The sequence below is a fragment of the Chrysochloris asiatica genome, unplaced genomic scaffold, assembly GCF_000296735.1.
Source record: "Chrysochloris asiatica unplaced genomic scaffold, ChrAsi1.0 scaffold00384, whole genome shotgun sequence".
Taxonomy (NCBI): domain Eukaryota; kingdom Metazoa; phylum Chordata; class Mammalia; order Afrosoricida; family Chrysochloridae; genus Chrysochloris; species Chrysochloris asiatica.
The window spans coordinates 848,300-863,790 of NW_006408902.1; the positions used below are offsets into that span (position 1 = coordinate 848,300).

At 45.0% G+C, this 15,491-nt stretch overlaps 1 pseudogene; it reads right to left on the bottom strand.

Annotated features, from left to right (window-relative positions):
• LOC102821788 overlaps positions 1-12,945 on the bottom strand; it is a 26,451-nt pseudogene extending 13,506 nt beyond the window's left edge.
• Between the last annotated feature and the right edge of the window lie 2,546 nt (positions 12,946-15,491).

Consider the following 15,491-nt stretch of genomic DNA (forward strand, 5'->3'; position numbering starts at 1 on the left):
CAGCCGCTCCTCAGAAACTGTGTACAAGGTCACTATGAGTCAGACCCAAGGACACCTAAGTGTTGTTGTTATGTCCTGTCAAGTTGGTTCCAACCCATAGCAACCCTGTATAGGATGATTTCCAAGGATCAACTAATGACCTTGAACCCCTGGCCTTGTGGTTCAAGCTGACGTTGCAGTCCAGCGCATTAACCCACAGCGCCACACCAGGACTCCTAAGTGGTAGTGGTGGTTGCTGGTTTTGTGCTTTGGAGCTGGAATCGTCTCATAGCGACCCTGTACAGGGTTTCCGAGGCTGTAGATCTTTACAGGAGCAGAACGCCTCATCTGGTAGTTTCGAACTGCGGACCTTAAAGTTCACAGCCCGATTCATAACCACAACGCTACCAGAGCTCCATAGGACTCCTAAATAGGCAGGCTGAAAAGACACAATGTCTAAGTTTACCAAAGGAAGAAAAGAGAAGGAAAGGAAGGACGATGAAGCAAGTATGGCAAACCCTGGATAAATACTGAATTTCTTTTTTCAAATTTTCTCTAATTTGAAAAGTTTCACAATAAAAGCTTTTTTTTTTTTTTTTTTAAGTACACTAATATGAATACTTACTATCATGCTTTTACAAAGTTAAAGCATCACTCAATTGTCCCAACAGTTCTGTGTGATAACACCTTAAATCATTAAACAGTATGGTTTTTAATAGTATTGATCACTCCACTTTGTAGTGGGGAGATCGAGGCTCTAACAGATAGTGAGGCTTGCTCCGGACCACCTGATGAGAACACAGCTCTTGCTGTGAGAAAGGTGATTAATAAGAACCATGTTGTACCCTAAAACTAGATTCAGGTCTCCAACTTGAGAGCCGGCTCCTTCGCTTTTAGGAGTTCATACACCCCTTTCATTATCTGGTAAAGTACACAAAACCTCATAAAATGACCACATAGGTCAAGATAATGACCAACATCAGGACCATGAGGCACCTCGTCCTCTCAAGCACTTTGTTCCTTCTGAGAGAGAAGCAGTGAATCTCATCAATGGGGTCAGGAAAGACTCAGAGAAAAACATCTGGTCACTTCGACATCAGCACCACCAACCAGAAATTAGTATGCAAACCACAAACACAAGTTCACACTACCCACTAGCTACACCGCAAAAGGTAAACAATCTATTCTGCTTAACCCAATTGTAGAGAAATATTATTTCACCATACAATCAATATAAAAAAAATTCGATATTTTACCTTTTTGCTACTGTCTTCAAAATCTAGTGTGTCTTTTATACCTTCAGGCTATGTCTATAAAGTAGTTAAATTGAAATACAGTCCCATCAAAATAACAAAGTTATGTTTGATGGGAAAAAACACTCTTTATAATGCTACAGCTTTTTCCATTTAAATCTATCATAAATTCAATTCCATATTCTAGTCACACTAACCGTACTCTCAGTCACCAAGAGCCCCACAAAGCTGGTGTTTATGGGATAGACCTTCAGCACACCACTTTCGCTGTTGGATGTCTGCAGAGAGAGAAAGGGTGGAAAACTCAGGGATGCCTCTAGCGTGAACACTTTCTATAAAGATTTATTAAACTAACATTTCATTCCGGTTCCCTGGAGTGCAGGGCCCCTCACAGGGGTGGTGAGGACAGTGGGAGGAAGGATGGAAAAACCCAGAATGAAATAGATGTGGACACCTTTATGTGCTCTGGCTATTCTGAGCAAGGTTACTGCTCCCACCCCAGTAGATGGCAACAGTCAAAGTTTTTAAATTTGTATCCAATAGCTGCACAAGTATATTTAGAACAGAATGTTTAGATCCATTGGAAAGTTATTGTTTTTCATTTAAAAAAAGGTACCAGTCAAGTCAATTTAGGCTCAGGATGACCCTGCATGTTTCAGAGTAGAACTTGCTCCACAGGGTTTTCAACGACTGATTTTTTCAATAGATTGTCAGATATTTCTTCCGCGTGTCTCTGAATGAAGTCAAACGGCCAACCTTTCAGTTAGTGTTATTGATGTTGTTAAGTGCCATGGAGTTGGTTCCGACTCATAGAGAACCTTAATAGGGTTTCCTAGGAGCAGCTGGTGGGTTTGAACTCTCAACCTTGTGGTCCAAAGTACAGTGGTGATTCTACTGTGCCACACAAGGAGTAGTTAACTGCTTTACTGCATGTGCCACCCAAGGACTCCATGTTCTTTATTTATTTACTTTTTCATTTTGGCCTTGGTCAATGTTGAGGGGGGATAACAGAAACCCACGAAGGCTGAGGCTGCAGAGAGTTTACAGAATGCCATGATCAGTGGAGTCTACGCGCCACCCCTTGAATCTGAGCTCACCTTACTATGGCCAACAGATTGTGCTGGAAGCAACATGAAGCAAGTTCTAGAACCTAGTCCCTCAGAAGGTGCATGGGGGTTCCACAACAGCCCTTTGTAACATGAGTCCACTATGTCCATTACACAGAAACACACAGAAATAGAGACCCAGGTCCCAAATATCCCAGCAGAGCCCAGCTCCCAGCCAACCCCAAGCTATCTGCGAAAAACCAGGTAGTGACTTACAGCAGTAACCCACAGAATCCTGAGAAATCAAATGTGTTCTGTTTGTGCTTGGGTATTTCACTCCAAGAGATGACTGGTACAGTTGAGAATGCCAAACTGTGCATGGCTGGCAGAGCGGAAAGGAAGGCAATCAATCCTCACCAAGGGAGCTCATGTACAACTGCGACACAACCCAATGTGTCTCCATTTCAGCACAGGCAACAAAGTGACTCGCACCACCTGCTGCTCTGCTGAGAACTGTTTGCAATGTACACAAAGTATGAGCCCACAACAAACAAACCTCATTTGTGTCTTGTAGCTGGAAACCACCTTAAAAACGGAAAAGCCAACTCACTTGTTCCTAAATGGGATTATGCAAGGAATATTTCTATCCATATCATTTTATAATTTTTTTTAAACTATACCATATAATTATTTTACGCAAACTTTAGGAAATGACTTTAGAATTATTTGGTCACAGGTGAACAAGGCAAACACTTGTGTGCTTTCTACTTAGTGACAAAATCTGACAACCCAGCCATATGGACATCCATGAAGGTGGTTGGATAGTGCGTGCCTGTACACGTAACAGGTGAAGCCAATCTAGTTCTTTTCTACTTACCTGAGGACAGTTGAGAATAGTGTTAACATGCTCAAGACCTGCCACTGTGTATTGTGAACCGAAAAGGTGGCTTTCAAAACTGGCCAGCTCCAAGAATGCAGGAGGCCAACTCAACTCAATGGCCACTTACACACCAACCCTCAGGCTATGGATTCTTGTGGTATAGCTTGCTCCAGCCCTGCCTCGGATGCCCAGGTCAGGTGACCACTGATCGTGGTCAGGCCCCTGCCAATTGCACTGATGTCACCAAGGAGCCACAGAGGCCAGCTCAATCATGTCATGAATGTGGTCTCTCGTCCCACACGCAGCACTGGAACAGACTGGAAAAAGTCTTCTGTAGCGCTGGACTTACACTTCAAGGGCTACCAACACGTCAGCCAGTGAATAGGTTCTAAAGTCAACGGAGGAGTAAACAGGACACGAGACAAAACACGTAAGACTGGCTTCTAAACTGAGAAGCGAGCTATCTATCAATGCAAGGGAGGAAAACAGCACCGTTCCTAACATCCCATTTGATTCCTATCCCAAAAGGCATTCCTTTAAATAGAAAGAAGTGAAATGCAGGAAGTAAGTGATGAATTCTGGAGTGCTGGGTGGTAAACCGTGGAACAGGACTTAACGGCAAAAGTCAAACATTCTGTCCCTAAGGTCAACAAGTACCTTTCTCTACAGAAGGTGTCAAAAACTGTTTTTCTGCCAAAATTTGTAACATCATTCATGGGCCATACAAAATTAACAGTTTGAAGAATTAGCCTGCTATATTTGATCAAACAGTTAATTAACTCACCCCTAATGTGAAGGAACTCTGGTAGCGTAGTGCTTACGAGTAGGGCTGCCAACCTCAAGGTCAGCAGTTCGAAACTACCAGCAGTTCCGCGGGAGAAAGATGAGGCGTTCTGCTCCCATGAAGATTTACAGCCTTGGAAACCCTGTGCAGGGTCACTATGAGTCGGAACCGACTCCACGGTACTTAACAACAACAATGTGATGGCTGAAGTCCTGGTGTGGTGCTGTGGGTTAATGCACCAGACAGCAAAGCCGTTTGAACTGCAAGGTTGGTGGTTCAAGCTCACCAGCTGCTCTTTGGTAACCCTATTAGGGTCGCTAAGGGTCAGAATCGACTCAACGGCACTTAACAACAACAATGTGATGGCTGGAGTCCTGGTGTGGCGCTGTGGGTTAACACACTGGACTGCAAGGTTGGTTAGAACCAAAAGACCAGAGGGTCAAGCTCACCAGCCACTCCTTGGAAACCCTATACAAGGTCAGTATGAGTGGGAATCACCTCAACAGCACTCAACAACAACAAAAATTTGATGGCTACAGTCCTAATGTGGTGCTGTAGGTTAATGTACGGGACTGCAAGGTTGGTTTGAACCACAAGGTTCATCAGCCCCTCCTCAGAAATCCTATACAAGGTCTCTATGAGTCGGAACCATCTCAGTGGCACTTAACAACAACCACAACGTGATGGCTGGAACTGCAGTTGCTTGGCAGGGCCAGACCAAATGATTTTATGAGTCTTATACAGCCCACAGGTTAGACATTCCCCATCCCTGCTCTATAAGATCCTGACCTTTCCTGAGGAAATCGTATCTCCCACCAGGATCTACTCAAGCTGATTTACGGAAGCCCTTCCCAGAGTCTCTGAGGAGAGAAAGAGTTACATTACAATCAATGGTCACCACTGGTTAGACCAAAGGACCTTCGGCCTTTCTGTGTATTCTCTCATGACTGCCCTCAATCGAAGCCACTGAGCACAGTGACATTGTTGGTGGCTTCCCTGGATCCCATGTGCCAACCAGAATTAAATGTCTTCGTCTTCTGCCCCAGTCATTAATTCCAGGAAGATCCTACAACGTAAGCCTAGGCAGTCAATGCAAAGCTTCCATGGTCATAGGAATTGAGTTATGACTTCTGCTGCGTGGTTGTAGAAAAGATATACATGTTCTAGAAGTAAAAAGAGGCAGTGGGCAGCCATCTGTGGTCATGAGAAGAGTCAGCCATGGAATGGAGATGTCAAGTCTGATGTCCACACTATTGAACCTAATGAACTCTACCTTTACTGAAGTTTGCAGAGGAAAAGTTAATAGTCCAGGGTTCCCAGGATAAGTAAGAACATCACCGTTTGGCCCAGTTTCCCCTGTTTTAAAACCATTGCTCTATTTCCTGGTTCTCTTGTTCACCATCAGCACCACATCACATTCTTCTCTTCTTATGAACACATCACCTCTAATCACCTGTTCCACCTCTATACCTGGCTAGTCACTGCCCCTGAACTCTGCATTCCTTGACCCTCCTTGGTATAGGAAACGTACAACATCTTGTCCACAAAAGCAGCTCAATCTACACATGCTTGAAGTAGAATGAAAACGGACCCTCAACCAGTAGAATTGGTTACAAGTCAGTGAACTCCAAATGCAAACGTTCCCTCCTGAAAGCAGTCCAAGTTGTGACAGGCCAGTTACTGGGGCCAAAGTCAAACATGACTAATGCTGGAAGCATGCACAGCCACACTTGTTAGTTAACAGGACCCCACTTCCAGTCCCACATTATGCTAGGACTTCGTTGATTTCTAGCCTTTCGCGGGAACACAAACTGGGGTTTGGGAAGTTAAAACAAGTTCTCCTGAGTATGAAGACCACGTGGTTGTTACTGTTAGTTGCTGTCCAGCTGATTCCAACTCATGAGGATCCATTATTACGGTACAGAGCTCTTCCATAAGATTTCCTTGACCGTAAACATAACAGGAAGAGATCACCATTGGGCTGCCCCAGGACCTCAGGCCTATGCCTTTTAAAGCACTGGACCAAAAGGTCAGCTTGAACCTCAAGGTGGCAGTTTGAACCCACTAACAGCTCCTCAGAAACCTTATATAGGGTCTTTGAGAGTAAGAGCTGACTCAACAGAACTTATTTCGTTCAAAATAACCTAAACACTCCCAATCTTGTCTGATCTCCAAAGCTAAGCAGAGTCGGACCTGGTTCGTATTTGGATGAGAGACCGCCTGGGACTACCAGGTGCTGTACAGGTTTTTTGGAGTCCTGGTGTGGTGCTGTAGGATAAGCACTGGCCTACTAACTACAAAGTTGACAGTTCAAACCCACCAGCTGCTCCTTGGAAACCATATACAGGGCTGCTATGAGTCAGAACTGACTCGATAAGACAACAACAAGGGGCACTGGTCTTCTTCAAGGAAAAGTCTGCAATCAACAAAACAAATCCTCAGACTCCAGAGGATCTGGGAACTCTCACACTGGGCCTAAGCAAATAGGCGGACAGTTGCCGCCATCTTGCTGTGTGAAAGGAACATCTGAGATCCTTACATTGTATCACGTCCAGTGCACAATGAAAACCCAGCACAGAGAAGGAAGACTGTGGAGTCCATAACCTGGTACCCTTGTCCTGTCACTTCAGAGCTGAGACATGGGCCAACATATTCCACCCTTCTAAGTCTCAGTTCTTAGGAGTTTGGTGAGGGTTAACTCTATCTGGGACAAAGTTGGCACTTCATAAATGTTTGTACAACAATGGAGTCAGTGTATGAATGACTGAACAAAGAAACAAGCACATGACCCCCCACCCCCAGCACAAAGCCTGACACATAGTAAATAATAAATGCTAGCCACATCCCTGCTTCCTCCACCCTCAGGTGTGAACATTATATTAATAGCAACCCGCCTGGGGTTTACAAACGCACACATGGTTCCGCTTCCCATTAAGAGACTTGTGCTAATAGAAACCCAGGCGATGATGGGGAAGCCATGTCCACATAACAATACGATACATGTCATGTGCTTTACCCAGGGCCAAGGCCAAACACCAATTGGTCTAAGACAATGGCACTGCCATGAACCGCAGCCTCCGAGGAAGGGCAGATGGATCAGTTAATTAATTTACAGATAACTTGTACCAGGACACACTGTTTTCCCACTGCGTCAGACAAACAAAGGCCACACTATTCAAGCGTGGTCTGTTATCACACCATTCTTTCTTCATCTGCAGCGTTCGTTGGTTTGTTTCCAGGAACCAAGTGATCAAAACATTTTTTCAAAACCTTGCCATTTGCGACGATTGAGATGGTGGCGGAGGCAACATAATAGTGGACTATAGGTCCATGGGCTGAGGAAAGCAATGTGTTTACAAACAAGAGGCTGGCTTGCAAAATGTGCCCTTTGGACATTTAAACAAATATATATTTACAATGTGGCATGTGTACATTAAAAAAACCCAAGGTAATAGAGGTAAATACTGTCGGCTAAGGGTGCATGGAGGGGACTGTAATCATTATAATGGTTTGTTAAATGTAAAATGGTGATCTGTCCTGTAAGTCTTCATTCACTCAATACACAATGCTGTTGTTGTTGTTGTGTGCCGTGGAGTCGGTTCCGACTCATAGCGACCCTGTACAGGGTTTCGAGGCTGTAAATCTTTACGGGAACAGAAAGCCTCATCTTTCTCCCTAGGAACAGCTGGTAGTTTCGAACTGCTGACCTTGCGGCTTGCAGCCCGATTCGTAACCACTAAGCTACCAGAGCTCCTTCAATACACAATGAAAGCTTTAAAAAAATCCCTACCCTACACTGCCATGCACAAAACTCTACCTGAGTGAGTTTTAATGCATTGCTGTCGCAAGAATTTTGGTGCGAGTCTCTGTAAATTCCCTAATAAAGCCTTGTTTGGACAAAAAAAAATAGCCTTGGCATTTGTTTAAATGCAGCTAGTCCCAAATAAAGAATTTGTGAGCATGACCTGGATATCCATAGGAGAGAGCAGATAAGTGGAAGGGGAGGCTTTTTTTCCCAACAAGAGACAGTTCTATGTCCCACATTTTTATAAGAACACTGTATCAAAACTGGAATTCATTTTAAAAGCAAAACAAAGGAAATAACGCCAGCCATTTTGCTTTATGGATTTCAAGGAAGCCCATTAACACACTCATTCCAAAAAGAACATAATTTTGTGCTACAAAAAATAGTAAAGCAGTGTCTAGTATTGTTACTACAGCATTCCTGTTGTTGTTGTTGTTAAGTACCACGACACAGGCTTTCAGAGGCTGTTAGGGGAATATAGTTACAACACAAAGCTTCTCAAGAAAGTGGTGGTCTTGAAAAAATTAACAAGACCCTGGGGCAATATTAAGTATCTTCCTCCCTCCTGACAAAGAATCACATTCTACAATGTTCCTATCTGAGTGGGAGTGCTAAACTGTCTCCTCCCACTAAAAATAGCATCTTTACTCTTGTTGCTATAGCTTGTTTATGGCTGGATGGGGCATTACACTGGACAGCTCAACTCTCCTTGTGTTCCCCAAAAATGGAAGCTCTAAGTGACGTAGTGGCTGGCCAAGGCCACACTGCTTACCCTGTTGTTAAGTGCTGTCAAATTCATTCCGACTAAAAGGACCCTCTGTAGGGTTTCCAAGGTGTGACTGGTGGGTTTGAAATACTGACCTTGCAGCTCAAACTGACCTTGTGGTTCAGTGCTTGTCCTATAGAACCACAACAGGACGCTTTCAAAGTTGTTGTTAAGCGCCTTGGAGTCAGTTACGACTCATAGATACCCTGTACAGGGTTTCTGAGGAGCAGCTGGCAGGTTAGAACCGCCGACCTTGTAGTTCAAACCAACCTTGCAGTCCATTGCTTATCCTACAGAGCCACACCAGGATTCCAAAACTGTTATCATATTAGAAATAGTGAAGGAGCCTTGGTTCTTGTCCTCGGAGGAGTGTTAAGATTTCAGTTAAGACAGAGAGATATAACAAAAGTTACACAACTCTGTCCCCAGAGTGTCCCCAGGCAAAGTGACTGAGTGTGGGCAGTGTCCCACCTAGACAGTCCCTCCTCCACAGAGCCAACAGCCAACAGGGAAGAGGTCTTGAACCTGAGGAAGGTTTAGGAGTCCCCTTAGGATCAGCACTGGACTTCAAACCACAAGGTCAGCAGTTCAAACCCGCCAGTTGCTCGTCAGAAACAGTACCCAGGGTGGCTGTGAGTCAGAACCAAGTCGATGGCACTTTACAACAACACTCCCACTCCCTCTCAGTCAATCTGTGGGGGTCTAGATGGAGGAACTTAGTTCCTAGCTACTGATGTCTTTCGTCTTCAAGACTCCTGGAAAAGGTGAATAAATAAAGATGAATGAAAAGAGATAGTTACGACACCCAGTTTCTATTAAAAAGGATCCTTAGCTACCCAATGTATCTAATGTGTCCCTTAACTATGAGATCCTTAACATCAACCCAGTTTCAACACTTCAGAAAAGCTGGGCATTTGTGTCACGGTTACACGGGTAGTCAACGACACTGGCAGGACTCAAAGTCACACCTGCTCCTCCACTGTCGGCTCCACCACCAGGGTAAACACAAGCCGGGCCAGCTAGCTCCTAGAAGCCCTGAGCTGAGGTCCTCCTATTTGCTCAATGCCATCTGGCACCAAAGGCAATGATAGTAAAGCTGATGTCCTTACCCCTCTCCTCAACAGTCAACATCTAATAGCAAGTACAACCCAGTGGAATCAGTCAGTGCTTACCAATAAAAAGCCAGGCCATCAATCCCAGGTCAAGGGGGCACAAAACAACGGTGATCTCGGTTGGCTGAAAGTGTTTGTCAGCTTCAGCTCATCAGCCAAACTCACACTGGCCCAAACACAAAACCTGAGTCTCTGTGAAGCTCAACTAGAATGTTATTCATTGTCGCACTGACTTGAGCAGCAGCTGGGCTGGACGCTTTGCGAGCGTCTTGGTCTGAAAAATACAGACAGAGAGGCAAGGCCAGCATTGCCGCAGATTCGATGCACCTCCTAAGTCACCTGTACCTGCAGCAGCAAGCTGTTGTAACTCACCTTTGTACAGGGTGTCCTAGGAATTCATCGCAGATAAATAGCAAAGGCAGCCTGCCCCGAGTCTGCCCCACCCTACTCAGCTTATAGCAACTCCTGGCAGCTGACCCTGAGCTCTAGAAGAAGGAATGTGGTTCCCCAGGGTGCACGTTGCACTCCGTGCCAGCTGACCTAGCGCAGTGGGAGCTGCACAGAACTGCCCTGCAGTCCATAGCAAAACCATGAAAGACCCACACTCCCAACAGACAGGAGTGAAGCTGAGGGATTTCTGGAAGAACCAGCTGTTAAAAGAATCATTTATTCCCAAGTAACCTGCCCAGTGCCAAGAGTCCTGAGAATGCAGTGGTAAATCACTTGTCTGCTTACTAAAAGGTGGGCGGTTGGAATTTGCCAGTCACTCTCCTGGAGAAAGATGTGTCTGTCTGCTTCCAGAACTTCCTTAAGATTCCCAGTCTTGGAAACCCTGTGTGTCAGTACTATTCTGCTTTGTAGCATTGCTGTGGGTGGAAGGTGGCTCGACAGCAGTGGGTTCTTTTGATATGAACCTGCCTAGAGATTGGAAGATTATGCAAAGCCGGACCATTATTCTGGAGAGTTCTGAGAAATCAGTGAAGTTGTCATTGTGAAGACAAGGAAGAAATATGAGGAAAACGCTTAAGATATAATCTATAAAATGCTGAGGACAAATATCTGCTTGAAGATTATATAGACATGATGCTTCCAACACTGAAAGGGTGCAAAACCCAAGCTACGGGGCAGTGGTGGGAAGAGCATGTATTTGGCTACAGTGTGAGAACTATGAACCTCAAAGTTGCTATCTTGCCAAAATGTCTCTAGTAATAAACAAAATGCTTTAAAATGCATGATGCATTTAATAATGATCTGCAGTTTGGACCTATAGGAATGTTATAAATTGGTATCAACCCGATGGCATACAACAGCATACATGTTGATGTCAAGTCTGTTTCCACTCACAGAGGCCCTGTAGAACAGCGCAGAACGGCACCAAAGGCTTTCTAAGACTGCAGAGCCTTACGTAAGCTGACAGTCTCTTATTTTTCCTGTGGAAAAGCTAATGGGTTCGAACCCTGACCTTTTGGTATGCAGCCCAACTTTTAACCAACTGGACCCACCAGAGCTCCTTAACAGCAACATAGTTTAGATTATTCCTATTTAGTTATTTTCCCTACCCCACTGGAACAAACCCACCCATTGTTTGCATACCTCCCTCCCTCTAGGAAACTTTGTGACAGATTGTCTCCATCTCCCACCCTTGTGATCCCCCTTTCTGCTTCAGCCTCATGGCTACCCTGTCCAAATTTCTTAGGCGGCACCATTTGCCTCTCTGAGGACATAAAGACAGTGAAGCAACACCCCAGGCTTCTAGGGATCCCCTCTCCTCTGGTTTTCACACTCATCTTCTTCTTGCCTCATTCCATTTTCATCTACTTCTCCCTCTTTTTAATCACAGTGCCCACTTACCCATCCCTAGCATTCTGCTCCTCTCTGTACTTTCAGCCATATAGCTTATTCCAACTGCTCGATGGATGAATGAACAGGCAGCCAGGTGGGCAGATTAGAGGGCAAGTAGACAGGCAAATAAGTAGGTAGGTGGGAAGATTGGTGGATGATGAATGAACATCCCTGATCCTCCAAAGCAGATGGTTTATAGTCACCCAGACCTGCTCCCCACTTAAGAGTCTGAGACCTTCATTGGTGTGGTGTTGACTGATACTCCAAATACCATCCAAATAGTGAATTCCCTGTCTTCAGGACAACCTATACCCTCTTGAGGAAAATGTCAACTCCTAGTTCTCCTGAGATCCCAACCCAACTGATTCTCATTTGGTGGGCCTGGCACGAGGGTGGATATCTGCATGCAAATAAGCATTCTGGAGTGCCTGGGTGTTACAAAGGGCCTACTAGCTGAAAGGCTGGTGGTTCAAACGCACCCAGAAGCATCTCAGAAGACAACTTTGACAATCTGCTTCTGAAAAGTCACAGCCTTGAAAATTCTATGGAGTACAGTTCTACTCTGCCACACATGGGGTTATTTCACTTTAACTAGCTTTGGTAGCAAGTGGTTGCGAGTCGGGCTGCTAACCTCAAGGTCAGCAGTTCGAAACTACCAGCTGTTTCACGGATTAGATGAGGCTTTCTGCTCCCGTAAAGATTTACAACCTCGGAAACACTGTACCAGGGTCGCTATGAGTCGGAACCGACTCCACAGCACATAACCACCACCACACTTCACTTTACAATAAACTCAACGGCAGCTAACAATGACAAAAACACCAAGCATTCTGGGTGACCCAGTTGCCAATGGCTCAAAAACCACACTGAGAAATACCGTTCAAATTATGAGAATTTTTTTTCAGTTCCAAAACAGTCCCCACTCTTCTTAAATCTCTCATTCTCTTCTAGAGGAAATTCTTCCTGTACATGCTCACTCCTCCTGCTTTCAGTATCTCTCATTTCAATCTCCTGACTTCCATAGCATCATACTTGAATTACTACAATGGCTTCCCATGTTTTAGCCTGTTTTTCCTTAAAAAAAAAAATTCATGTAAAATGCAGTTTCTAGATGACTTTTTCCAAAAGCACTCACTCAGCCCTGCCCTTTGCCCCTCTATCTTCCTGGGACTCACCGTGGGTAGCAGCTCACCAGTGTTACAATCAGCTTTGTCTCTTCCTCTTCCTGGAAGTTTATCTCTCCACACCCCTCCTATCTCCTCAATAGTTGATTTTTAAAAAGGGAGGATGGATTGAGGATAAACAAAAAGGATCCGTTGAGATCACCCATCCTAATGAACAAGCTGAAGTCCAGCCATCAAAATGGCTTGCCGGGGCCAAGATTCCCACTCTCCTGATTCCTCTGAAGCCTCTCAAAGCCTCCGCCACCACCTTCTCTCACTCACTTCCACCATAGGCTGTTCCCGAGCTATCCACATGTCGCAACTATACACTCCTGACGGCAACCCAACCAGGGCTCCTGGAACCTACTGTGGGGTGAGCCCTATGTTGAACCACGAAGTGAGGCCTGGAAGTCAAGGTCACGATTCCCGGGTATGGTTGTTACTGTTGTTAAGTGACATCATGTCGGTGCCAACCCATAATGACCCTGTGTATGGTTCCCAAGGAGCAGCTGGTGAGTTTGAACTGCTGACCTTGAAGTTCAAATCAACCTTACAGTCGATTTGAACTGCTGACCTTGCAGTTCAAATCAACCTTACAGTCAAGTGCTCACCCTACAGCACCACACCAGGACTCTGTCTGGCTATGATGTTGTTGTTGTTGTTGTTAAGTGCTGTGGAGTCGGTTCCAACTCATAGCAACCTTGTATAGGGTTTCTGATGAGAGGATGGTGAATTTGAACCACCGACCTTATAGTTCAAACTGACCTTGCAGTGCAGTGCATTATTCCACAGCGCAACACCTCACAGGACTCCTCATCTGGGTATGGTGGTGGTGATGGTGATGTGCCATAGAGTCGGTTCCGATTCACAGAGGCCCTATATAGGGTTTCCGAGGCTGTAAAATCTATATGGGAGCAGAAAGCCTCATCACTCTCCCACAGAATGGCTAATAGTTTCAAACCGCTGGCCTTGAGGTTAGCAGCCCGACTTGTAACCACTATGCTACCAGAGCTCCTTTCTCTGGGTATGACAGGAGTGAAATAAAGATAATCACAGATAGGGAGAGAGCAGTAGTCTCTTGCTCCTCTCAGAGCGCTTCGTAAATGTTGATTAAGGACCCAGAACACAAGCACATGAAGAGTACAATGTCCACATGAATGTGAGTATGATACGTACAATGTAAGTATAAATGCAGATGGCTAACAAAGTCTACAGGAACACAGTCTAAACCACTAAACAAAAATAGCTTCCTTTGGCCTTGTCTAGACCTCTGCCTCCCTCTACGACAACTCGCAAACTCAGCTGGTTTCAGGCAACCATTTATTGATGATCCACCAGACACTTTCACTCTAGAAATCAACACTGGACTATCATGTATGGACATTCTCCTACTTATCTGGGGTCTTTAATCATATTGCCCATAACTTTGGATGTTCATCTTGAACATTTAGAGTGGCTGATTTAGATTGTGATTACCAGGAAGGGAAGTTATTGAAGGCCTGGAGAAAGTGTCTTTTCATTTCCCTTACGTTTCCTTGAATCTCCTGGGCCCACTAGACACATTCCCAGCCAAGTACTCAGCCCCTGGGTTTCCTAAATGGCTCCAGGGTCACCTCCCCCACCCACACCTGTCCAAGCATTTCCTTTCAAAGAAGCACCATCTCACCCCTTCAGTGAAGCAGTCTTCTCCCCAGACCTGAGTTTCCGCCTCTAAGAACAAGATATTTAATGAAGACACTCAGGAACCTCCGTCCTCCTCACTCCTCCAACCCCAACACCAGATCTGACCAAAATTTACAAATGCCCACGTTGGAAAACACTCCAGTTATTCTGGTCCAACATTGTCCCGAGGCAAGGATGAAGTGGGGTTAAAGGCCCCATTTATTGACATCCCTGATTTATAATTGTGAACACAATCTTAAAGGGTCAAAATTAAGCAGAGTCAAGTGTTTGGGCATCACTCTCTCTGTGGATGCTGCTGGTCCCTCACAAATTTCATTTACTGACCTGAAAAGCTTACAAATTGGCTCATGAAAAAGTCTCATACCAATGGTGTGGCCATTTTAGACTCCATTTACCAGAGGCTGAGCCAAAGTTGGGCCCATTTGTGTTGTTCAGTCAGGAAACCCTGAATAATTGTATTCATAGATCATAGGTTCTGGCATGCAGTTGCCAGACTGAACCATTTATCCAAATTAAAACCATTCTCCAGAAACAAAATCAGACCCTTTTAATTGGAAATAAAACCAAGCAACCTCGAAGGCTTTTAAAAAAATAACCTAAAGACATCCTTCCGCCTTCTCATTCCATGAATCATGAAGTTTACACAATCTGTCAGAGTAGCTTGGGCAGAACACTCCCCCTTTTCCTTTTCCTGCGGGCCTGGCTTCCCCCAGGGGGCTGCAGTCCAGCCTGATGTTTGGGGACATTGATGGACACTGTGAGAATCCAATGAGCACATCTCTTCTCAACCACAACTTGATCAGATAGCTCAAGGGGTTTCAAAAGTCTGTTCTCACACCTGGATCAGACTGATAGGAAGTCTTCCAAGGGCAGATTTACCCAATGATTATGTTCAAGGATGTTCAGACAACTTTGTCAAAAATAGTTTAGTAAAAGTCAGAGTGGTCGAAGAGAGAAGAAGAGAGAGATGGGGAGGCGGGAGAAAAGGGCAAGCTATAAATTATCATTGAAAAATGTCCTGGTGTGATACTGCAGGTCGATGAGCTGGACTACAAGGTCAGTTTGAAGCGCAAGGCCGGCAGTTCAAGCTCACCAGCCGCTCTTGGGAAACCCTATATAGTATGTTGTTGTTCAGTGCTGCTGAGTCTATACCCTGCATAGGGTTTCTCAGGAGCGGC